General features: G+C 38.7%; 1 protein-coding gene and 1 long non-coding RNA gene across 5 annotated transcripts in view; one reads left to right on the plus strand and one right to left on the minus strand.

Moving 5' to 3' along the window:
* LOC133654217 (uncharacterized) overlaps window positions 1–10,250 on the plus strand; it is a 60,259-nt gene extending 50,009 nt beyond the window's left edge. For both annotated transcript variants that reach the window (XR_009826856.1, XR_009826857.1), the window contains exon 5: window positions 9,807–10,250. This is a non-coding gene — a long non-coding RNA (uncharacterized LOC133654217). The remainder of the gene's footprint in view (window positions 1–9,806) is intronic.
* phactr3a (phosphatase and actin regulator 3a) overlaps window positions 1–25,506 on the minus strand; it is an 85,487-nt gene that overhangs the window by 52,809 nt on the left and 7,172 nt on the right. The window lies entirely within an intron of this gene.

A 25,506-nucleotide genomic window follows, 5' to 3' on the forward strand; every position in this document is an offset into this window, starting at 1 on the left:
TCAAGTCTTTGAAGTCAAACAAATATATGCGTATGTTTTTTAAACATTCATCATCATTATGTTCTACAGCTACTTTGTGCAGCATGACAACCCTCCCACTCTCATTATTCTTTTTAGGGATATTCGTTGTTTGGTTTCAGAATACAAACACAGGATTTTTGATAGAACGACTTGTCAGATATGGTTAATAGGGCTATAACTATTATAGGGTGTGATAATTCAACTGTTAAGAAGTGTTTTAGTGCTGCTGCAAACCACTCTAAAATCTACTTTATGACAAAGAAATTATTTGGACATTTAAAGTCAAACTATGTGACATTGCAAACGCCCTATTTTCGTATGATTCATATCCCTGCCCTTTGAAAATCAACGTTTTGTCTGCTTTATATTTTTGTTGCAAGACCTTCTACCTAAACTGTTATGTTTGAAGCATGTGAAAATCATAGTTTCGAAGTCTGATAGTAGGCAATAGTTGGACTTGTGACACAATGAATGAACAGACTACCACACGTGGGAACTTTACCAACCAACTTAAAATACCAGGCCCTGGATTAGTCCTGCTGCCAGACAGTCTTAAAGGTGATTTTTAATGTACATCTAAACCACTTTCTTGTGGTGTACATAACATGTAATTGTGGTGCTTCGATCCAAATGTTGCATACATTCTTTACTTCCGTTTTTAAAAGGCGGGTTCTCTTATTAGAAACCCTCTATCTGTCCGGATTGCGTCCCCACCCGGTCAGCCATGTATGTAGTTTGAACAGTAGACTTCCGTACCAACAAATTTTGTTCGTTAGAAATATGCTTTTTATTAGAAATAGCGACAGCGAAAGATTTTAGCATCCAACTGTACGTGTAGGAGCGGGAGTCCGGCCTGCAGCAAGAGAAGAGCTAAAAAGATGAAAGAAGGTTAGCTTTCAGGTTTCTTTCAACTCTTTTTAATTTAATAAAGCTATTAATAAAAGGTATGCCTCCTATGTACAACCAGGCAAGAATATAGCATTAGACATGTTACAATCATGCTACATCACTAATGTATCATTACATTTTTTCAATCTACCGTTACTGGACTTATCGTTGCATTGTATATACCACCATCGCCATTAATTGTTGGAACTGTCTCCGCAGGAAAGCACAGAGCCTGGCGATAACACCCGTCTCGGCAGGCTCTGTGCTTTCCTGTTCGACAGCAAATCTCGCTGATGAGTAGGTACATTGTCACAAAACACAAAAGTAAACCAGGCTGGAAGTTTTTGTCGTGATTTGTAGTGGTTAATACAATTATTATTATTATTGTTTTGGACTATGAACATGCTGCATAAAATAAAAATGGCGGCCTCACCCAGGCATCTTTTGCTAAACCTCTACCATTTATGGAGATACAGTATCAACGGCTTGTCTGGAACAAGTCAGATTTGCTTTATTTATATCTCTGCCAAACCTCCATGGTTTAAATACAAATTCTCAGGCCTTTTGGGGATCCCAAATACAGAAAAAGACGTATCAACAGGAAAGAAAATGGAGTCTTGCATTATATGACCTTTTTAAAGGGGAACTGCACTTTTTTGGAAATTTTGCGAATGGTTCACAATAGAGATATCCGATAATATCGGTCTGCCGATATTATCGGCCGATAAATGCGTTAAAATGCAATATCGAAAATTATCGGTATCGTTTTTTTTATTATCAGTATCGTTTTTTTATTTTTTTTTATTAAATCCACATAAAAAACACAAGATACACTTACAATTAGTGCACCAACCCAAAAAACCTCCCTCCCCCATTTACACTCATTCACACAAAAGGGTTGTTTCTTTCTGTTATTAATATTCTGGTTCCTACATTATATATCAATATATATCAATACAGTCTGCAAGGGATACAGTCCGTAAGCACACATGATTGTGCGTGCTGCTGGTCCACAAATAATACTAACCTTTAACAGTTAATTTTACAAATTTTCATTAATTACTAGTTTCTATGTAACTGTTTTTATATTGTTTTACTTTCTTTTTTATTCAAGAAAATGTTTTTAATTTATTTATCTTATTTTATTTGATTCATTTTTTTAAAAAGTACCTTATCTTCACCATACCTGGTTGTCCAAATTAGGCATAATAATGTGTTAATTCCACGACTGTATATATCGGTTGATATCGGTATCGGTTGATATCGGTATCGGTAATTAAAGAGTTGGACAATATCGGCAAAAAGCCATTATCGGACATCCCTAGTTCACAATCATTATGAGAGATATATTTTTTTAGGATTTTAAAGATCATAACAAAACACTTGAAAGATGCAGCTAATGGGACATTGTAGCCTTCAAAGCCCTCTAAAACCACTTCAAAACCCTCCATCAACATTTTATATACACACTGCAAGTCTATATACAATGAAGTAACAATATGTAATATGTTCAATATTTACCGTATTTTGGTCATTTAAATTATTTCCGGGACTGATTTTTTCCGTGCATTGATATCTGTTTCCATAGCAGCACACGTCTGACTTGTGGCAACATCTGTTTGTTCCTACTTCCGGAATCAAACACAAGTGTGTTTTCTAATCATGGCAGACTTGGTAACACACAACGAAGATGACTATTTTACGTTAGGTGTGGTGAAATGTGTCCTATGCATTTGACCCATCCCCTTGTTCACCCCCTGGGAGGTGAGGGGAGCAGTGAGCAGCAGCGGTGGCCGCGCCCGGGAATCATTTTGGTGATTTAACCCCCAATTCCAACCCTTGATGCTCAGTGCCAAGCAGGGAGGTAATGGGTCCCATTTTTATAGTCTTTGGTATGACTCGGCCGGGGTTTGAACTCACAACATACCGATCTCAGGGCGGACACTCTAACCACTAGGCCACTGAGTAGGTTTTGGACATGTTTTGTCATTTTTGGACAAATTAGGATTTACAACCTTTTACTTTTAAAGCTAAATATACTGCTGCTTATAGAAGCGAGCACGAAGGAAGAGTGAGACGTTGGTGCAGACGGAAGCTGGGAGAGGGAGATGATAGTGATTTTTAGGCTCCAAATATGGAACTTGGAGACAAGCTATTTCAACATAAATGGATTGCTTACCCAAAATCAACAGGAAACGTCCCTGGCCAGCTGGACCAGACGAACATATAATATATAACATATAATATCGATCATGGTACACGCAGCATGCCATGCTGGTTATTACAACTAAAGTACATGCACTGTCTAGCTAGCTCAGCTGTGTACAAACAAAACATGAAATGTGGACTAATACTTTACAGATACTGTAATAGGATTGTTCATGTTTTTCAGTCAGTACAAATTGATGTCGTATCGCAGTGTTGTGCATTATAAACTCAAACATGTTTTGTGCTGACGTAGAAGCTAGCTCATCTCTTGCCGTAGTTAGCTTTTAAGACTAATACCGAAGCTTGGCAATGTGTTACTACGATAGAAAAAGAGTTCCTCAGTGTTTGCTCTTACAATAACAATGTCACTACAACTTGGTTATTATACGGGTTACAGAACGTAAATTAAGTATTGTTGACAGTTTTTGAATGCATTTTTAAAGTGATTTATAGGTAGAATGGATCGCTCCCATTAGCTGCATTGTTATCCACCTACAACAAGACAATGTTTATAAGAAAGCGGAAAAAAAACTAAACAACTTCTATTTTCTTGTCTCTCATAATGATTGTAAACGATAGGCAAAATTCCAAAAAAAAGTGTGGTTCCCCTTTCTCTAAGATTGATAATATTGTGTATATACTGTACATTATTTTATATACAGTATGTTATCATCCTTCAGCCCATTTTCATCAGACTGTATTTACCTAAGTCTAAATCATTTGAAACTATTTAGTGTGACAAAATACTAGTATTGCAGCAGGGTGTGCCACTCTCACTAGTAAGTAGTGATATGCGGCTCAATACTAAAATATAGACACCGCCAATAGCAGGCCTCTATGCACTAATATTGTTTCTTAAATCGAAACATCAATACGATTGATACTTTAGTTACTTGAGATAATGTTTATCACTAACAAGAACGCAGTACAAACAAGTATCTAAACATGTAAATGAGGCAATGTGTCAATGTTGAGTGTTGTAAACGTGAAAATAATTAACATACTGTAACTGCATTTGTGAATTAAATATTAGTTCTTAATAATTAATTAATTGTAATGTTTTTATTATTTTACTTATTTAAATTTGTATGGTTCGAAACACCATTTTTGTATACTTTGTATGATTTTGTCCACTGTTTTTCTGTTTTATTAGCATGGGTTATATTGTTATTCAGATAGGTTAACTGGCAACACTAAATTGGCCCTAGTGTGTGATTGTGAGTGTGGATGTTGTCTGTCTATCTGTGTTGGCCCTGCGACGAGGTAGCGACTTGTCCAGGGTGTACCGCGCCTTCCGCCCGAATAAAGCTGAGATAGGCTCCAGCGACCCCGAAAGGGACAAGCGGTAGAAAATTGATGGATATTGGTATTCATGCCACTACCTCAATACTTCAGAGTTTTAAATAAATAAATAACTCTGTTTTGCATTATTCATGCTATGAGATATTTGATTATTTAAATTACACAACTATTTAGATATATTTGCAAAACGTATCGGTATCAGATCGGTATTGCCAATACCGGCCTGAATTTTACTCGGGATCGGAAAGAAAATCAGTGGTACGGCACACGACTGCAAGTAAGGTGTCTCTGTCCGCCCTAGCCAGTGCAAAAACACAATCAAACACTTCAATTCATATTCTTCTGGTGAATGAATTCCTCCTGGTACTATCTGATTCAGCTTTGTATTTAATTTAGAATCTCCTGAGAGGCATTGCAGAGACGCTCAATAATACTGTGTGGTCTAAGTGCCCATCAGGACCTTATACCACTTTCACTCATCTTTGGTGTCATTTGTATATAGGTATCTATCCTGTCTATTATGGTACTTCAGTTAGTATGCAGCCATAATGATATTATGGCTATTGTGATATTATTTAAAATACAGTGGTATCTCAACTTAAGAGTGCCCTAATTTTTTGAGATACACTATGTTGCCAAAAGTATTTGGCCACCCATCCAAATATATATACATATTTGTGTGTGTATATATACATATATATATATATATATATATATATATATATATATATATATATATATATATATATATATATATATATATATATATATATATATATATATATATATATATATATATATATATACACATATATATCAGTGGCGTGCAGTCACTAGAGGCAGGGGAGGCGGGGCCTCACCTGCCATCATGGAAAGAAAAAAATAATAATTTAATTGTTATATGTATCCAGTGATTATACTAAAGTTATTTTCCATTTAACTTCACCAGTTTTAGATTATTTTTATTTTTATTTTCACATTTGCCGTTCAAATACTGAGAAGACACGGTGCGGTGATCAGCAGCCAGTTGAGGCACTTGTGCCTCACCATGGATTGCGACTCGGCTAACTGCTGGCCTGCTGTGCAGTGAGACCGTATTGCTATATGAATTATATTATACATTTCCATAGTTTAGTTAGCTGAGGTATATAATGTAAAGTGTATTTTGTCAACAACTGTATGTGTGTAACGTATTTTTAGTGCTGAGCGATCATAAATCTGCTGCGGAGACACACTGTGTGAGGCTCGTCTCATAACCCCGCCTCCTGGTGCCAAGCACCTCCGCCGCAGAATGCACCGCCCGACGGGAGCACCGCGGCCACACCAACCAAAGCCCACACCCAAACCCTCCACGTGCAAGACCGAATCCACCCAAAAAAAGTCACTTAACAAGAAGCCAAAAAGTGCAAAAACAACAATGCTCGCGCTGCAGGAGCCGCGAACAACCGCAGGGACACAACATTAGGTACACCTGCACTGCAGGTTCATATGTTTTTAAATTTGACTGTGATGATGCAGTCGTGCCTCACCAGACATTAACCTCACCGCACGCCACTGATATATATATATATATATATATATATATATATATATATATATATATATATATATATATATATATATATATATATATATATATATATATATATATATATATATATAATGTCTTGATTAGATTATCCAAAAAAATAGTGCTCGATACCGTGGTAGAGCGTAATATGTATGTGTGGGAAAAAATCACAAGACTATTTCATCTCTACAGGCCTGTTTCATGAGGGGTTTTCCTCAATCCTCAGGAGAAAATCTCCTGAGGATTGAGGAAAAACCCCCTCATGAAACAGGCCTGTAGAGATGAAATAGTCTTGTGATTTTTTTCCCACACATACATATATATATATATATATATATATATATATATATATATATATATATATATATATATATATATACACACATTATACATACATATATACACTATATTACCAAAAGTATTTTGGCCACCCATCCAAATGATCAGACTCAGGTGTCCTAATCACTTGGCTCGGCCACAGGTGTATAAAATCAAGCACTTAGGCATGGAGACTGTTTCTACAAACATTTGTGAAAGAATGGGCCGCTCTCAGGAGCTCAGTGATTTGGTTGCCAGGAGAACGGTACATTTTGGACTGCATTGTGCCGAATTTGAAATTTGGTGGTAGAGGAATTATGGTGTGGGGTAGGTTTTCAGGAGTTGGGCTTGGCCCCTTAGTTCCAGTGAAAGGAACTTTGAATGCTCCAGGATACCAAAACATTTTGGACAATTCCATGCTCCCAACCTTGTGGGAACAGTTTGGAGCGGGCCCCTTCCTCTTCCAACATGACTGTGCACCAGTGCACAAAGCAAGGTCCATAAAGACATGGATGACAGAGTCTGGTGTGGATGAACTTGACTGGCCTGCACAGAGTCCTGACGTAAACCCGATAGAACACCTTTGGGATGAATTAGAACGGAGACTGAGAGTCAGGCCTTCTCGATCAACATCAGTATGTGATCTCACCAATGCGCTTTTGGAAGAATGGTGGAAAATTCCTATAAACACACTTTGCAACCTTTTGGACAGCTTTCCCAGAAGAGTTGAAGCCTTAATAGCTGCAAAATGTGGACCAACATCATATTGAACCCTATGGGTTAGGAATGGGATGGCACTTCAAGTTCATATGTGAGTCAAGGCAGGTGGCCAAATACTTTAGGCAATATAGTGTAAGTGCTGTCCCTCGGCTAATTGTTATGCTTTAAGTTGCAAGCAAACATTTGAGTCACAAGCATCCCCGCCAGTAGTTGGTGTAGCAAATGTCACTGTGAACCCCTTTAGATGCATCCAAAATATATGGTCTTACTCGCATTATCTTAGAAATGGACATAACTTTGTTTTTCCAAACATGGGAAGGAAGAAAGTGAGTGGGAAGGACCGTGCTGAGAAGAAGAAGTGGATGATATATTTGTTGAAATAAAGAAAGAAATAATCAAAAAAAATGACAAGAGTGTCAGCTTGGTGAAGCAATTCAAGAGTATCACTGCTAGTCTGCATCATACTGAAGCAGGATGGGTCTAACGGCAGCCAAGAATGTTAAAATAATATCCAAATGACATTTAGCCATGAACATATGGAAAAGCTGCTGATGGTGTGTTTGATGGAGAAGTAGCTTGAAGGAGATACCATAAAAGTCCACTCTCCAGGGTAAATGCTTTACATTATTATTACATTAGTTCCTACTGTAGTTGCTTGTAGTACATTATATTGCATTGTTTTATACAATATTTATCTAAAAAATATTTTTTCTTTTTAAAATGCACGTGTGCCTCACAATACGAAGGTCCTGGGTTCGATCCTGTGCTCGGGATCTTTCTGTGTGGAGTTTGCATGTTCTCCCCGTGACTGCGTGGGCTTCCTCCCACCTCCAAAGACATGCACCTGGGAATAGGCTGATTGGCAACACTAAATTGGCCCTTGTGTGTGAATGTGAGTGTGAATGTTGTCTGTCTATCTGTGTTGGCCCTGCCATGAGGTGGCGACTTGTCCAGGGTGTACCCCGCCTGCCGCCCGAATGCAGCTGAGATAGGCTTCAGCACCCCCCGCGTCTCCGAAAGAGACAAGCGGTAGAAAATGAATGGATGGATGTTAAATATTAAAATGGTGCTATTATGGGAGCCAAGTACCAATTATCAATCATATTGTCTTTTAGTCCGATTGCTGCTTTTTTTTTTATTTAACTTTGTAATTTTGTACTTTTCAATTGAACTTGTCGTTCATTTACCAAACTGTGTGCCTTTTAATTGTTCCCCAGGGATAAATTAAGGTTTTTGAATCGAATAGTCCAGTGGTTCTCAAATGGGGGTACTTGAAGGTATGCCAAGGGGTAAGTGAGATTTTTTAAAAATGTCTGTCAAAAAGAAGTGTGAAAAGAAATGCAACAATGCAATATTCAGTGTTGACAGCTAGATTTTTTGTGGACATGTTCCATAAATATTGATGTTAAAGATTTCTTTTTATGTGAAGAAATGTTTAGAATTAAGTTCATAAATTCAGATGGATCTCTATTACAATCCCCAAAGAGGGCACTTTAAGTTGATGATTACTTCTATGTGTAGAAATCTTTATTTATAATTGAATCACTTGTTTATTTTTCAACAAGTTTTTAGTTATTTTTATATCTTTTTTCCAAATAGTTCAAGAAAGACCACAACAAATGAGCAATATTTTGCACTGTTATACAATTTAATAAATCAGAAACTGATGACATAGTGCTGTATTTTACTTCTTTATCTCTTTTTTTCAATCAAAAATACTTTGCTCTGATTAGGGGGTACTTGAATTAAAAAAATGTTCACAGGGGGTACATCACTGAAAAAAGGTTGAGAACCACTGGAATAGTCAATTGATTTGCGATACACAAGTGTTGAGTGCTCCGTCACAGAACGTATTAACCTTGTAAATTAAGGCACTACTGTACTATTTACATTTTATGCAGCGATGTGAGAATTGAGAAAACAATGTGTTTAAAGAAAAGGATATTCCTCAGTGTCCTGTAGTAGTCAGTTATTAAAGTACCAATGATTGTCACACACACACTAGGTGTGGTGAGATTATCCTCTGCATTTGACCCATCACCCATACCCCCTGGGAGGTGAGGGGAGCAGTGAGTAGCAGCGGTGGTTGGGAATCATTTTGGTGATTTAACCCCGGATTCCAACCCTTGATGCTGAGTGCCAAGCAGGGAGGTAATGGGTCCCATTTTTATAGCCTTTGGTATGACTCACGACCTACCGATCTCAGGGCGGAAACTCTAACCACTAGGCCACTGAGCAGGTCATATTGAGCCCTCTGAAATCTGCCTCACAACTAAACAAAGTTTCTGACTTGACCAGCTTGCTTAATAACTGTAGATTATCTGTGCCCACCATGTTGGATTGAGCTACCTGAGCGATTCAAGTCACAAACAATATCTATGTTTTCACTGGTGCTTGCAGGGATGCATATCCAAGTGAAAGGCAGACAGTCAATGCTACCTATAGACCATCCATCATGCTGACATGGCTAAATGGCAATTAGGGCAACTTTGGCCGTCTTTCAATGAAAGCCGCCACCTCTTCATGTCTTCTTCCTCTTGGAAGGTTTCCCATCTTCTCTCTGCCTCTCCAATCAATCCCTTGTCTTCTTCTCTCCATCTTGTTTCCCCCTCCACTTTGCCTCAAAAATACAACATGTCTGCACAGTCCTGAAGCCTCAACGGAGGCCTAACCCTCTTAGCTCTTCACCAATCACAACTTTTTGAACTCAATTTCACCTCAATTGCCAATTGTTATACATGAACAGCTTTGATGCAGTGTTTTTTTTTTCTTCCTTTAGATTTGTGTGCCCCTTTTCTCAGTGTGTTCCATCTGCGCTGTGCTTTTTTGGAGCTTCCTGTACCTCCTCCGAATCAGCACACGCCAGCAAGCATGCAGACAAACGTGCAGGTGTGCGCACACAAACAACAGCCGCCGCAACACATGGTGCAGACACATGAACGTGCCTAATCGAGCTAGCGTATCCACTGGGGGGAGCAGTCTTGATGCACATTTGTTGTCGTCATCTTACTGCTTTGTTTTCGCAAGGAGCTGGAAGAGAGAAATCAGGGGCCGTACTTATCAAGCTTCTTAGAATTACTCCTAAGAAGTCTGCTAAGAGTTGACTTAAGAGTAAATAAATTATTCGCTGAAAGCTGCACTTAAAAGTTAGTTATCAAGCGTCTTACTCACACTTTCAGCGAAGTGTAGGACTGAATCTTAAGTGTCACACTCAGAGCTGAATTACGACATTACTATGTGCCGTAAACGGAATTTTAGGTGACATAATTTCTGTGTCCATAGAAATGACCAATCACGGAAGGGAATCCGTTGTCTAAGAATAAAGAAATATCTTGGAAATATTTAAGTGGACAATGGGAGTGTATATTTTGACAATAAACTACAAAATAATACAAAACAAACTAGTCCCCGCCGGCACTCACGCTACCGCTCCCTCTCTTCTCTCGCCCACACACTCACTGACGTCACTCACCTCACGGCCACACACATACGCTACTGTCATAACATTTTCTTTCCAATTCATTAATTAGGCAACTAATTTGAAACTGGTGTGGGTGGCTCTATATATACTAGCCCACTGCAGACACATGCAGAAATCAACAAGGAATCGAAAAGTATTAAATCTGTGACAAAAATAATATCCGCTGTGTCTAAACGATACCGTTTGATCAGCTGCTCGTCATCAAACAAAAACAAAACATTGTTCCGTTCCCTGAACGTTCGCGCACGTCTCTCTCGCCTCAGTGCCACCCCCTGCTGGCAACTCCTAACCACTTAAGACACCTCTGAAGGTCTCTTAAATATCGTGGAGAGTAGGAGTGATTCTTAGACTTAAGAACGTTGATAAAAAGCTTTTATTCTCAAGTTTGAGAGTAGGACTAAATTTCGCAAATTCTCAGGACTTAAGTGTAAAATGGCACTCTAAGAAGCTTGATAAGTACGGCCCCAGAAGTGATCCAGATGCAGCCTAACCCTAGTTGGACCTTACCCAAGACAAGACCAGGACAAGATGAGGTGAGTTACTCAATTTTGTCATTAAAATACAGTCAAAAATCACACAAAAACAGAAATGGCAAACCTCCTATTAATTAAGACGTCACACGCATTTTTATAACCTAATACCTGCATATTGCAATGGCCTCTTCTATACACAGTGTCTACTGTAGACTATTTCAGGTTCCATGGGATCCACAATCTCATGGGACCTCTCACATAGACACAGCAGAGGATGTACATACTTCCTGCGTCAGCTCAATGAGAGCTGATGATCATGTTTTACACCCCCATCACTCGTGTGCTCAGTTTCCCCAAAACAGCACAATTTTAACATGTAATATGCCTTTCAAAAAGAAAATCTAACTTTTAGATAACAACTATTATATGAAAAATACTATAATAGAATGCACTTCAAAAAACTACAGAAGTTTTATGAAGTAAAGTTCAGTTCTGTTCAGTTAGTTTATTTCGAACATGCATACGATACAATGTAATGCATCACACATTTCCAGTTGTTTCATTACAGCACGTCCGAAAAGGAGTAGGAAGAAACTGATCTTATTTAATCCTACCCCTTTTCATACCATAGCCATTTTATCCCATTTCCTTGTTCTCTTTAACATAACAGTGAATACATAAATAATATACCATAGTAAGTAAACAAATATTAAATACATAAATAATATTTATCTAAAAAAAACCTAAAAAAAATCTGAAAAATAAAAAGATAAATAAATAAAATAAGGGTTCAAGATGTTCATCATAATTATTGTTCTTTGTGAACACGTGAAGTTTGAACAGGCTCTTAAACTGAATCATATTGGTGCTTTGTTTGATTTCTTTGGTTAATCCATTCCATAATTTAATTCAACATAGTGATATCATACTTGCCAACCTTGAGACCTCCGAATTCGGGAGATGGGGGGAGGGTGTATATATTTTCAAGTATTTCTTATATATATATATATATATATATATATATATATATATATATATATATATATATATATATATATATATATATAAATAATCCGTTCATGAATGAGTATATCCGTTCGGCCACCGTGTTCAATGGAGAATTCTGATCTACAAAATGTGCAGGCAGCATACCCCTTCCCCTTTGAGCTGTCCTGGATGAACTGAAATTATTTTTTACAATCATTTTGGAACTTGCAAGCGTACTTCTTCTTCTTACTCGTCGTCGCCATGTCTCTTCTTCGTTCTTCTGCTTCGTCTCTGTTATGTTTTTGGACATTACTACTTGCCGTAGTTTTGAAGCAATACATGATGGGAATCCGGATGTTGTGTGTCAGTGTATTAACGTGCCGGCTGGAATAAACACACGCTGAGAAATAGCTCCGTGCCTGCCTACTTTATGGGTTATAGATAAACCTATGGATAACGGAGACATATATAATAGTCTCCTTTTCAGGTGAGAGACGACGCTAAAGGCAGTGCCTTTAAGGCACGCCCCCAATATTGTTGTCCGGATGGAAATCGGGAGAAATTCGGGGAAAATTCGGGAGAATGGTTGCCCCAGGAGTTTTTCGGGAGGGGCACTGAAATTCGGGAGTCTCCCAGGAAAATCGGGAGGGTTGGCAAGTATGACTGATATGCTAAAGGTTTTAAGTGTTGTACGAGCATACAAATGTTTTAAATTAGATTTCCCTCTAAGGTTATGTTTCTCCTCTTTTGTTGAGAAGAATTGTTGTACATTCTTGGGTAGCAGGTTATAGTTTGCTTTATACATAATTTTAGCTGTTTGCAAATGCACCAAATCGTTGAACTTCAATATTTGTGATTCAATAAATAAAGGGTTTGTATGTTCTCTATATCCAACTTTATGTATTATTCTAATTGATCTTTTTTGTAATAATTATGTTCAGCATTTAGCTGTGAGAGGACTTCTATGGTATCTCTTTCCAACTGCTTGTCTGTCAAACACACCATCAGCAGCTTTCCCCATATTTCCATGGATAAATGTCCCCCGTTTAATAATTATTTCAACATTCTCGTCTAGCATTAGGCTCATTCTGCTTCAGTATGGTGCGGACTAGCAGTGATCCGCTTGAATTGCTTCGCCGAGATGGCACCACACTCGGTCACGATGATATCATTTGATATCATCCACTTCTTCTTAGCACGGTTGTCCACACTCACTTTCTTTATTACCATGGTTTAAATGTCAATCTCTAGCTATGGCGAGTAAGACTGTGGCATTTGCTACGCCAACTAATGGCGGAGATGCTTGCCACTCACATTGCTCGCCACCTGAAGCATAACAATTAGCCCGAAAGACAACTCTTATCTCAAAACACTCTTAAGTTGGGGTACTTCTGTATGCTTTGGATCTGACTACAGCAGCCTCTAAATGACTCTTGCAATGAATTGAGGTTGTCTGGTCAGAGTCCATATCGCTCTTACAAAGTGCAAACTTAAAAGCATACATTCTTCTTGCAAGACTTCCTCTCGACGGTCACAACTTACAGCCGTGAAATATATTTTTATGTATAAAATCTATACTACTTGACTTGATAAGTGTTTCTCCTATGTCTCTGAGGGGGTGTCTGCGTGCATCACTGGGGGAGAAATGAATAGCTCTCCAGTGGCGACGACGCAATACCAACAGGTGGCTGTGACTGAATCACGCGCCCTGAAAGCTGACCGTGACTAATGAGTGACTCTGGTGTGAAGAACTGCTCTACGTCAGGAAATAGGAAGTAAGAGCATCATTAGGCTGAGCAGGTGCCTCCTCTGCTGGACAGCCTTTTCTAAACCACGGCACACAATACTTGCACTTTGTATGCACTTAATATTATGTATTATTAGGGGTCTTATTATTGTAGTGCCAGTTTATTACCAGTAAATGTGTTGCTCTACATTTCCTTAATAACATCTGCTCTTCTTTAGGAGACTATTATGTTTTGCCAAAGCAAAAGGCCTAATTGCTATGTTATCTGACGCTATATTGCTAACTAAGCAGAGACAATTCCAGGTTACCTACAGTGGATTTGATATATTTTAACCCTACAAACGCCACCTCCGTATTTTGTTGCGACTTCTTAAATGCAATAGTGTTTCTCACCTCATCGGACAACAACCTTGTGCTCACACCATTTTCTATACAATAACTGAGGTGTGACTTACTTCTTTACAGTACAACTCTGTAGCCTTACGTGCTCTACTTCATTGTTTGGCCGCGAGCCCCCTCCCCAAAAATATGTTTTTCAGCTGTGGTCCGAATGGGCCGCGATGGTACTCAGTTATAATACATTTTTTCACCACTTGTGGCAGTAATGACAATATCAAACAAACAGAAGAAGTCCGGAGCTAAAGTCAAAGAAGTTTTTTGGCGAAAAAAATACAACTAAAATGGTAAAGTTGTATTTGCATTTGAACAGTTTATTAAAGAAAAAAGAAAAATATTCATTAATAAATTAATTAAATTATAATTTTTTTTAAAAAGGTAAAATGTGTGTATTTATATAATATTTATTTTATTTTTTATTTAAAATTGGCGTGGCTCGGTTGGTAGAGCGGCCATGCCAGCAACTTGAGGGTTCCATGTTCAATTCCCGCTTCCGCCATTCTAGTCACTGCCATTGTGTCCTTCGACAAGACACTCTACCCACCCGCTCCCAGTGCCACCTGCACTGGTTTAAATGTAGCTTGAAGATGTAGATCAGGGGTCCCCAGACTACGGCCCACGGGCCGGAGCCCACCCGCCAGCGTCTAAAATCCGTCCCGTGAGATGTTTAAAAAATATATTTTTTTTTTTAAAAATGTGTTTAAATATGTCCTTTCTAATCCATTTTGTACTGCTTGTTACTCTCGGTGTCTCAAATCATATTGTCTAAAAATACATGTTTCCATCGATAGCATGACATCAAGTGTGCACTCTTTGAGTCAATTAGTGCGCGAGAAATATATATATATATATATATATATATATATATATATATATATATATATATATATATATATATATATATATATATATATAATATATATATATATATACACATACATATATACACATATATACACACACATATATATATATATATATATATATATATATATATATATATATATATATATACACATACATATATACACATATATATACACACACACATATATATATATATATATATATATATATATATATATATATATATATATATATATATATATATATATATATATATACACATACATAAATACATACATATATACAAATATACATACATATATATACACATTTACATACATATATACACATATTTATATTTCATTATTCACTTCACTAATTTATATTTAGTTTAATTTATTTTAGCACTGTAATTATTGGGTAGGATTAAAATTAAGAGTAAGCCTATTGATTAAGTATTAATATTTGAGTGGGCCACAGGTTTATCTGTAGTGGAAAAGGTGGGACCCGGAGTCAAAAAAGTTAAGAAACCCCGCCTTACAATACGTTCTCTGCTCACTTTACACTAGCAGAGAACACAAGACGGAACTATTATTTGAGGTAATCTAAGCGCACAGGGAACATATAAAGTGGCGGACAGCACCAGGGCTTGTAGCGGTCTTAGCGAGAGCAAATTCCGTCTGTGCCATCAAGGCCAATATTGCGTCAAAATAGTGCCAAAATCCTCACACAGAAAAACCACACTGCACCTGGAGCCTTTGTCTTTTCTGAAGACGATGAGCATCTTTACACAAATGAAGCCAATATTAGTGTATTTTGTCTTTTAAATAAATATGTTTCACATTACAGCCTACTAAACAATGACATTACCATTTATTATGATGTCATGAGAACATGTCAACAATATCAACCATTAATAGCAACCGTTAACAGTGATACCTTCAAGGGAATTTGCTATTACCGCACTTTCCAGGCTACAGAGCGCACCTTTTTTTAAGCTGCACCCATCAAATTTGATAATAAATAAATGTTTTACATATATTAGCCACAGATATGTATGTTTATTTACATACCCTTTATGTTTCCAAACGGTGCCTGTCACAAGGCAGTAAAAGGGATGATCAAACAAAACAGAGCCCACACTCTAATTAGCTAAACAGATTCAATAACTCCACAGTGACATTTTGGTGAATGTACAAAACTGGAACAGTATAAACAGATTGCCATTGTAAGTTAATAACACTAACACAGACACTTGTAAACATGTTAGCATATAATGCTAACAACACTAGATTGATTACATTACGATAGCACGTACAAATATGCATGGAAACACACCTACAGACATCACTAATGGGACAGTTTAGTAAGTCTGAATTGTTTTACTTATATTGTAAAACTTACAAATGTTGCTTGCAGTGATGAATGAAGAATCCTTTCAAGTAGAAATGCTAGATGAAACGCAATATACTTCCAGTTCAAGGCACAAAACGGAGTACGCTTCACCCTTTGCCTCTGATGGCTGTTGGTTAGCGCCTTGCATGGCAGCTCCCGCCATCAGTGTGTGTGGAATGGGTGAATGTGGAAATACTGTCAAAGCGCTTTGAGTACCTTGAAGGTAGAAAAGCGCTATACAAGTATAACCCATTTATCATTTATTATTACATTTTCAACCCACAGCGCCTGCAGTGAGCAAACTCGTCCAAAAGATGGTGCCATAGCACAGACAATAACACATCTTTTCAGTGTCTCTGTCGGTGTTGAAAAGTATTTGTTGAATACAAAACATTATGGCCGTTAGCAGAGAAAAACCCATAAATGTGACACCTCACAGCGCCCCCCACTATTTGACAAGCGTTATTATAAACAAATGGAGAGCTTGTTATAGAAGACTGGCTGATTCAGAACGCCATATACTAACTCATTAAGGCTTCAGCCACAGATACAGTACAGGCCAAAAGTTTAGACACACACTCTCATTCAATGTGTTTTCTTTATTTTCATGACTATTTACATTGTAGATTGTCACTGAAGGCATCAAAACTATGAATGAACACATGTGGAGTTATGTACTTAACAAAAAAAGGTGAAATAACTGAAAACATGTTTTATAGTCTAGTTTCTTCAAAATAGCCATTATTTGCTCTGACTACTTTTTCGCACACTCTCTGCATTCTCTCCATGAGCTTCAAGAGGTAGTCACCTGAAATGGTTTTCACTTCACTGGTGTGCTTGAAGCTTATCGGGAGAATGCCAAGAGTGTGCAAAGCAGTAACCTACTCAGTGGCCTAGTGGTTAGAGTGTCCGCCCTGAGATCGGTAGGTTGTGAGTTCAAACCCCGGCCGAGTCATACCAAAGACTATAAAAATGGGACCCATTACCTCCCTGCTTGGCACTCAGCGTCAAGGGTTGGAATTGGGTATTAAATCACCAAAATGATTCCCGGGCGCGGCACCGCTGCTGCCCACTGCTCCCCTCACTTCCCAGGGGGTGGAACAAGGGGATGGGTCAAATTCAGAGGACAAATTTCACCACACCTAGTGTGTGTGACAATCATTGGTACTTTAACTTTAATCAGAGCAAATGATGGCTATTTTGAAGAAACTTGAATATAAAACATGTTTTTAGTTATGTCACCTTTTTTTTGTTAAGTACATAACTCCACATGTGTTCATTCATAGTTTTGATGCCATCAGTGAAAATCTACAATGTAAATAGTCAGGAAAATAAAGAAAACGCATTGAATGAGGAGAAGGTGTGTCCAAACTTTTGGCCTGTACTGTATATTATGTTGGGTCGGGTACCAGTTGTCATCACTTCTAAGCAATGGCTGGCTCGATACTTTGTCATCAAATGAACTACTCGTGAGGTTTCTCTTCCCCCAAATCTTTCTTGAGGACGCAAGTATCACTGCAGGGTATTTAAGTTGAGATGGACACACCTGCCAGGAGACTATCATTTGTCCTCAAAGCTTCAAGGTGTCCTCTCCACACCATTAGCTTGGTCAACACTCTGAGGGAAACTGACATTTTATCCTGGATATTATTTAAAGGGTCACGTTAAAATGACCAGAGTTTTTTTTAGACACACCTAAATAACTTCAGAATATATTTGTAAATCTGCAGCTCAAAGAGGACGTCCAACTATTCCAACTAGGCCCAATCAACATTTTTGACCTCCCATCCAATCCAATTGCAAGTCCCGATCCGATACTTTGGAAAATAAGTTATAGAATTAAAAATGTTTTATCGCAAGTAGCTTAAGTAAAAAACAATAACACATTTTTTATAAAGCTTCTCTTATTAATTTTAGAATGTGCTAGTCTATTTATGTTGGCCCAGCGATGAGGCGGCGACTTGTCCAAGGTGTACCCTGCCTTCCGCCCGAGTGCAGCTGGGATAGGCTCCATCCCCCGCGACCCCAAGAGGGACACGCGTCAGAAAAAAACGATGGCTGGATGGACAGTATTGTTGTAAATCAGGGGCCGTACTTATCAAGCTTCTTAGAGTGCCATTTTACACTTAAGTCCTGAGAATTTGTGAAATTTAGTCCTACTCTCAAACTTAAGAATAAAAGCTTTTTATCAACGTTCTTAAGTCTAAGAATCACTCCTACTCTCCACGATATTTAAGAGACCTTCAGAGGTGTCTTAAGTGGTTAGGAGTTGCCAGCAGGGGATGGCACTGAGGCGAGAGAGACGTGCGCGAACGTTCAGGGAGCGGAACGATGTCCTGGATTTGTTTGATGACGAGCAGCTGATCAAACGGTATCGTTTAGACAGAGCGGGTATTATTTTTGTCACAGATTTAATACTTTTCGATTCCTTGTTGATTTCTGCATGTGGCTGCAGTGGGCTAGTATATATAGAGCCACCCACACCAGTTTCAAATTAGTTGCCTAATTAATGAATTGGAAAGAACATTTTATGAGAGTAGCGTATGTGTGTGGCCGTGAGGTGAGTGACGTCAGTGAGTGTGTGGGCGAGAGAAGAGAGGGAGCGGTAGCGTGAGTGCCGGCGGGGACTAGTTTGTTTTGTATTATTTTGTAGTTTATTGTCAAAATATACACTCCCATTGTCCACTTCAATATTTCCAAGATATTTCTTTATTCTTAGACAACGGATTCCCTTCCGTGATTGGTCATTTCTATGGACACAGAAATGACGTCACCTAAAATTCCGTTTACGGCACATAGTAATGTCGTAATTCAGCTCTGAGTGTGACACTTAAGATTCAGTCCTACACTTCGCTGAAAGTGTGAGTAAGACGCTTGATAACTAACTTTTAAGTGCAGCTTTCAGCGAAGAATTTATTTACTCTTAAGTCAACTCTTAGCAGACTTCTTAGGAGTAATTCTAAGAAGCTTGATAAGTACGGCCCCAGATGAGACACTGTATTCAATTTGTGGTCTATATTTGTGTACAAGAACTAAACAAAAGCAAACACTACTATTGGCTCACATTTAAATCATTTGTGTTTTGTCCTCAAAGACTTCCTGTATCCACAGACGTACTCCCTGACTTGGTAAACAACAACAAAAAAAACGACCAAAAAATGATTTTGTAATAATAACAACAACATAAATAAAAATCTAACTATCTTGGATCTAAGTACTTTAGTAGCATTTATATACTCATACCACACTAGGTACCAATCGTATCAACATCTGGATCATCACCCCTAATTTACATTTAAGCTTTAGCGGTTAGTTATGAGATGATAGAGAAAAAGAAGAAGCTTATCGACTACGGTATTGGTATGGACGCGCGCAAATTTTTAGGACTTATGCAGATTCCAAATACACATCAGCAGGTACAACAAGGTAAGAAAAGTTGGTTTTGCATAATATTGCAAAACGCCAAATAATATGTGTGCTAATGGGTGCCATTTTGCGGTCATTGTACAGGGTGTACCCCGCCTTCCGCCCGAATGCAGCTAAAATAGGCTCCAGCACCGCCCGCGACCCCAAAAGGGACAAGCGGTAGAAAATGGATGGATGTACACACACCATAATACTCGTATGTTGACAATCCATCAAGCGGTACGGCTTCATACCTAACCAATGTCACACTAAAACATTTTGACAGATTTTTGCGCACCTTGTGTAATGTTCTATACGCTCAATGGAACATTTAAAGTTTTGCAGTTGTTTACTGACATTATCTTGCAGTCTACATGTATCTCTTATGTGTGACTGCCATCTACTGGTCATATTTGTCATTACACCCTGTACCAAATAAAATAGCTGTGTGGTAGGTAAGAAAACCAGAATTATTCCATACATTAGGCGCACCGAGTTAAAAGGCGCACTGTTGATTTTTGAGAAAATGAAAGGCTTTTAAGTGTACCTTATAGTCCGAAAAATATGGTACATAATGAAGATTAAAAAACAATTACGAAAAAAACAAAAAACAATTACGAACCAACAATTCAAAAAAACTAAAAGCTTGCCTTTTTTTATATTTGCATAGTAAGTATATATTATCATTGCTGTAAATACAAATCTTTATATATCTAGAAAGGGTGGTCCTAAAGAGGTAGGCATTTTTCAGAGGTCTCAAGAAGGTAACAAATACAAGAATGTGTGCGTGTGTGTGTGTGCGTGTGTAACATGCTTAGCACTTCATTTTCCTTTCATCCTCCATTGGAAGAAATGGTTTATTTTCCGCAATGGTGGTGAGGATTGGTATCTTAGAACAGTGGTTCTCAGATGGGGGTACGCGTACCCATGGGGGTACTTGAAGGTATGCCAAGGGGTACGTGAGATTTTTTTTTATTATTCTAAAAAATAGCAACAATTCAAAAATCCTTTATAAATATAAATAAAAACCTATCTTTTTTTCCAAATAGTTCAAGAAAGACCACTACAAATGAGCAATATTTTGCACTGTTATACAATTTAATAAATCAGAAACTGCTGACATAGTGCTGTATTTTACTTCTTTATCTCTTTTTTTCAACCAAAAATGCTTTGCTCTGATTAGGGGGTGCTTGAATTTAAAAAAAAATCACAGGGGGTACATCACTGAAAAAAGGTTGAGAACCACTGTCTTAGAAGATAGACGACACATTTGTTGCGGCTTGCTCTCAAATTGGAGCCGGTGTTCCGGCAAGACACCCTCCTGGAAATCATGCAACTCCAGGAATATGAAAATGAGCGTGCATCCCTTTTGAAGGAATCTTTCACAAGAGTACAATCTTTTGCCATGTAAACAGTGGGAGACAACCGCGGTAAAGATCGGTTGGGCTCTGCGAAAGGCAAATATCGGCCCCCGATCTGATCCCATAATCAGGATCGGGACATCTCTGATTTCCACACATCCGTGTTGCACATAATGGCCTTCAAATGTGACTTGTCAAAAGCACTGCGATTGGCTGGCAAGCAGTCCAGAGTGTAGCCCGTCTCTTGTCCTAAGTCAGTTGGGATAGGCTCAAGCCCATGCGTGGCCCTAATGTGGGAATAGAAAATGCATGGATGGATAGCTGGCAACACAACAAAGATAAATGTGTCTTGCTGACATGCAAGCATGGAGGGGGTAGCATCAAATGGTCTGGGGCTGCATGAGTGCTGCCGGCACTGGGGAGCTGCGGTTCATTGAGGGGAAAACATAAATATGTACAGTAACATTCTGAAACAGAGCATGTTTTCCAACATAACGAGCCCAAACACACCTCCCAGGTGACAAGTATGCCTCCTCCAGACCTGAACCCAATTCTGGGGGCATCCTCAAGCGCAAGGAAAGAAGAGGAGCCCAATTTCCACCAGCGATGTCATCATTGAGAAGTGGAAGAGGATTCGAGTAACAACCTGTGCAGCTCCTGTGAATTCCATGCCCAAGAGGATTAAGACTGCTAGATAACAATGGTGCTCACACTACACTCTGGACACAGCGTGGACATAATTACTAAATTACCAATAATGGCTGTGTGCTGACAAGTTTTCAGAGAAATCTCTATTGCTTTCCAAGCTGTACACCAGGCCTGTTCAACTAAATTGTTTTCAGAAAGCTAAGGCAGACTTTTCCCTTTACTATAAATTGTACTTTGTGTTTTTACAGTACACATGTTATTGTGATCTATTTATTTCATCAGCGTTACAGGAGCGTTCTGATGTTTTAAGGACCTTCTGCAAAAACACAAGTCAAAGATCTCTATGACAGCGCTCTAGTGTTTTTAAGAATCCGCTGCAAAAATGTTAGTCTCTCACAGAATCTGCTGGTTAAAAGCTGAATTCACAGATTTTGAAAAAGAAAGGACCTAAAATAGAACCTTGAGAAACACCACTAGTCCGAAGACTGGATTATACTCTCGCATCACGTAGCTTACGTCCCCTCTGACGGCATCTTGTTTGATTTATAGTTCTTCCATGGGGGGGTAGTTGACGAGATATTTGCTCCTTGTGAAGAGTAATAACAACCACAACATCTTTTTATACACAATCAGAATCATCAGTTTCTTTTTAATGGAGGTTGTACTTTATAAACCAGCGAAAGAAAAACACTATGTTGCCCAAATTATTTGGCCACCCATCCAAATGATCAGAATCAGGTGTCCTAATCAATAAATTTCAATAAATAAATAAATCACTTGGCCCGGCCACAGGTGTATAAAATCAAGCACTTAGGCATGGAGACTGTTTCTACAAACATTTGTGAAAGAAACGCTCTCAGTGATTTCCAGCGTTGCCAGGAGTACGGTACATTTCGGTCTGCATTGTGCCGAGTGTGAAATTTGGTGGAGGAGGAATTACGGTGTGGGGTTGTTTTTCAGGAGTTGGGCTTGGCCCCTTAGTTCCAGTGAAAGGAACTTTGAATGCTCCAGGATACCAAAACATTTTGGACAATTCCATGCTCCCAACCTTGTGGGAACAGTTTGGAGCGGGCCCCTTCCTTTTCCAACATGACTGTGCACCAGTGCACGAAGCAAGGTCCATAAAGACATGGATTACAGAGTCTGGTGTGGATGAACTTGACTGGCCTGCACAGAGTCCTGACCTGAACCCGATAGAACACCTTTGGGATGAATTTGAACAGAAACTGAGAGCCAGGCCCTCTGGACCAACATCAGTGTGTGACCTCACCAATGCGCTTTTGGAAAAATGGTGGAAAATTCCTTTAAACACACTCCGCAACCTTGTGGACAGCCTTCCCAGAAGAGTTGAAGCTGTAATAGCTGCAAAAGGTGGACCCACATTATATTGAACCATGGGTTATAGGAATGGGATGGCACTTCAAGTTCATATGTGAGTCAATGCAGGTGGCCAAATACTTTTGGCAATATAGTGTATGTTTGTGAAGATGGAATGTGCAACTTCTGCACGAGTCAGAGGACAGGCAAATTTTCAACGCTATTTGGTCGTTAGGGACATTTGTTATTGAAAACAAACAAAACTTGGATGCTGGCATTAATCCGTATGATCATGTGTTATTGATGTTCATAGTTCTCATGTTAGTGAATATAGCATCCATCCATCCATCCATTTTCTACCGCTTGTCCCTTTCGGGGTCGCGGGGGGCGCTGGAGCCTATCTCAGCTGCATTCGGGCGGAAGGCGGGGTACACCCTGGACAAGTCGCCACCTCATCGCAGTGAATATAACATGCTTGAAAGATTATTGACGGAGAATGAGTAAGTGTTGTGTGTGAGAGAAAAAGATATGCGTGTACCAGAAATAATATGTGTCGGAATTAAACCTGTTGTAAGCATGCAATTGGCAATACAAGTTAAAAAGAGTATTGTTTTTTTGTGCCGTCTTCTGGTTGCAACAACTCAACAAGCTGAAAAACGACACATTCAGTAATTACTTTTAGAGAACACCGAGACATAAAGTAGACAATATCAGTTTGCATGCAAATGTTCAACCATTGTTGCTTTATTTCATACAATAATGTGTGCATTTCAAGCACGCCTGTTCTCCTTTGGTCAGGGACCCTCTTCTTCGAAACCTGACCAATCACAGCTAGGATTTTTGGGAGGTGCACGCAAGGTTTGCGGTAAGGGGACAAGACGGCGTCGCTTGCTAGTTAGGTTACGAGAGAGTATACACCAGGCTTAACTAAAGAAGTTGAACAAATGACTACTGACTGAAGTAAACAAGGTACAGCAACACCTTAGTTACATAAATCAAATTATGAAAAAAATGTGTAACTGCCAAAAGGGATAGGACTTAAAGGGGTGCCTTGAGGAACGCCTCAATGAAATACAAAACCCCAAACCAGTGAAGTTGGCACGTTGTGTAAATGGTAAATAAAAACAGAATACAATGATTTGCAAATCCTTTTCAACCTATATTCAATTGAATAGACTGCAAAGACAAGATACTTAAAGTTTGAACTGAGAAACTTTGTTATTTTTTGCAAATATTAGCTAATTTGGAATTTGATGCCTGCATCATGTTTCAAAAAAGCTGGCACATGTGGCAAAAAAGACTGAGTAGCTTGATGAATGCTCATCAAACACTTATTTAGAACATCCCACAGGTGAAGAGGCTAATTGGGAACAGGTGGGTGACATGATTGGGTATAAAAGCAGCTTCCATGAAATGCTCAGTCATTCACAAAAAAGGATGGGGCGAGGGTCACCACTTTGTGAACAAATGCCTGTGCAAATTGTTTAAGAACAACATTTCTCAACCAGCTATTGCAAGGAATTTAGGGATTTCACCATCTGCGGTCCGTAATATCATCAAAAGGTGTAGAATGTGAAAGGTACATACAGGTATTGGAGCAACATACAGTATGTTGCCATCCAAGAAAGGTATTTATCATGGACGCCCCTGCTTATTTCAGCAAGACAATGCCAAGCCACATTCTGCACGTGTTACAACAGCGTGGCTTCGTAGTAAAAGACGAGACTGGTCTGCCTGTGGTCCGGACCTGTCTCCCATTGAAAATGTGTGGTGCAATATGAAGCGTCAAATACCACAACAGACTATTGAACAACTTAAGCTGTACATCAAGCAAGAATGGGAAAGAATTCCAAATGAAAAGCTTCAGAAATTGGTCTCCTCAGTTCCCAAACGTTTACTGAGTGTTGTTAAAAGGAAAGGCCATGTACCAACTTTTTTGCAATGTGTTGCTGCCATTAAATTGTAAGTTAATGATTATTTGCAAAAAAAAAATCAAGTTTCGGTTCTCGGTTCGAACATTAAATATCTTGTCTTTGCAGTATATTCAATTGAATATAAGTTGAAAAAGATTTGCAAATCATTGTATTCTGTTTGTATTTACCATTTACACTACGTGCCAACTTCACTGGTTTTGGGTTTTGTAGTTCACAAGTTTGGACCCCAGTGTTCTACGTTTGCTCGCGCGGTTAAAATGTCAATGCAAGGATCTGTTGATGTGTTTTCAGCGGTCCAAGTTACTCAATACAACAGGAACACTTTTGTTTTTATGAATTTGTTGCAAAAATGTTTGCATCCCGAGCTTTGAACTGAACTCTTCAGCTGGTCTGGTGTTATTCCCGGGACAGATTTGGACCCGGGCCGCCTGATGAACAGCCCTGCGGTACACTGACTAGTCTCAGCTTCATTTCAACTTTGTGTCCACT

This window comes from Entelurus aequoreus, linkage group LG07, assembly GCF_033978785.1.
Source record: "Entelurus aequoreus isolate RoL-2023_Sb linkage group LG07, RoL_Eaeq_v1.1, whole genome shotgun sequence".
Classification (NCBI taxonomy): domain Eukaryota; kingdom Metazoa; phylum Chordata; class Actinopteri; order Syngnathiformes; family Syngnathidae; genus Entelurus; species Entelurus aequoreus.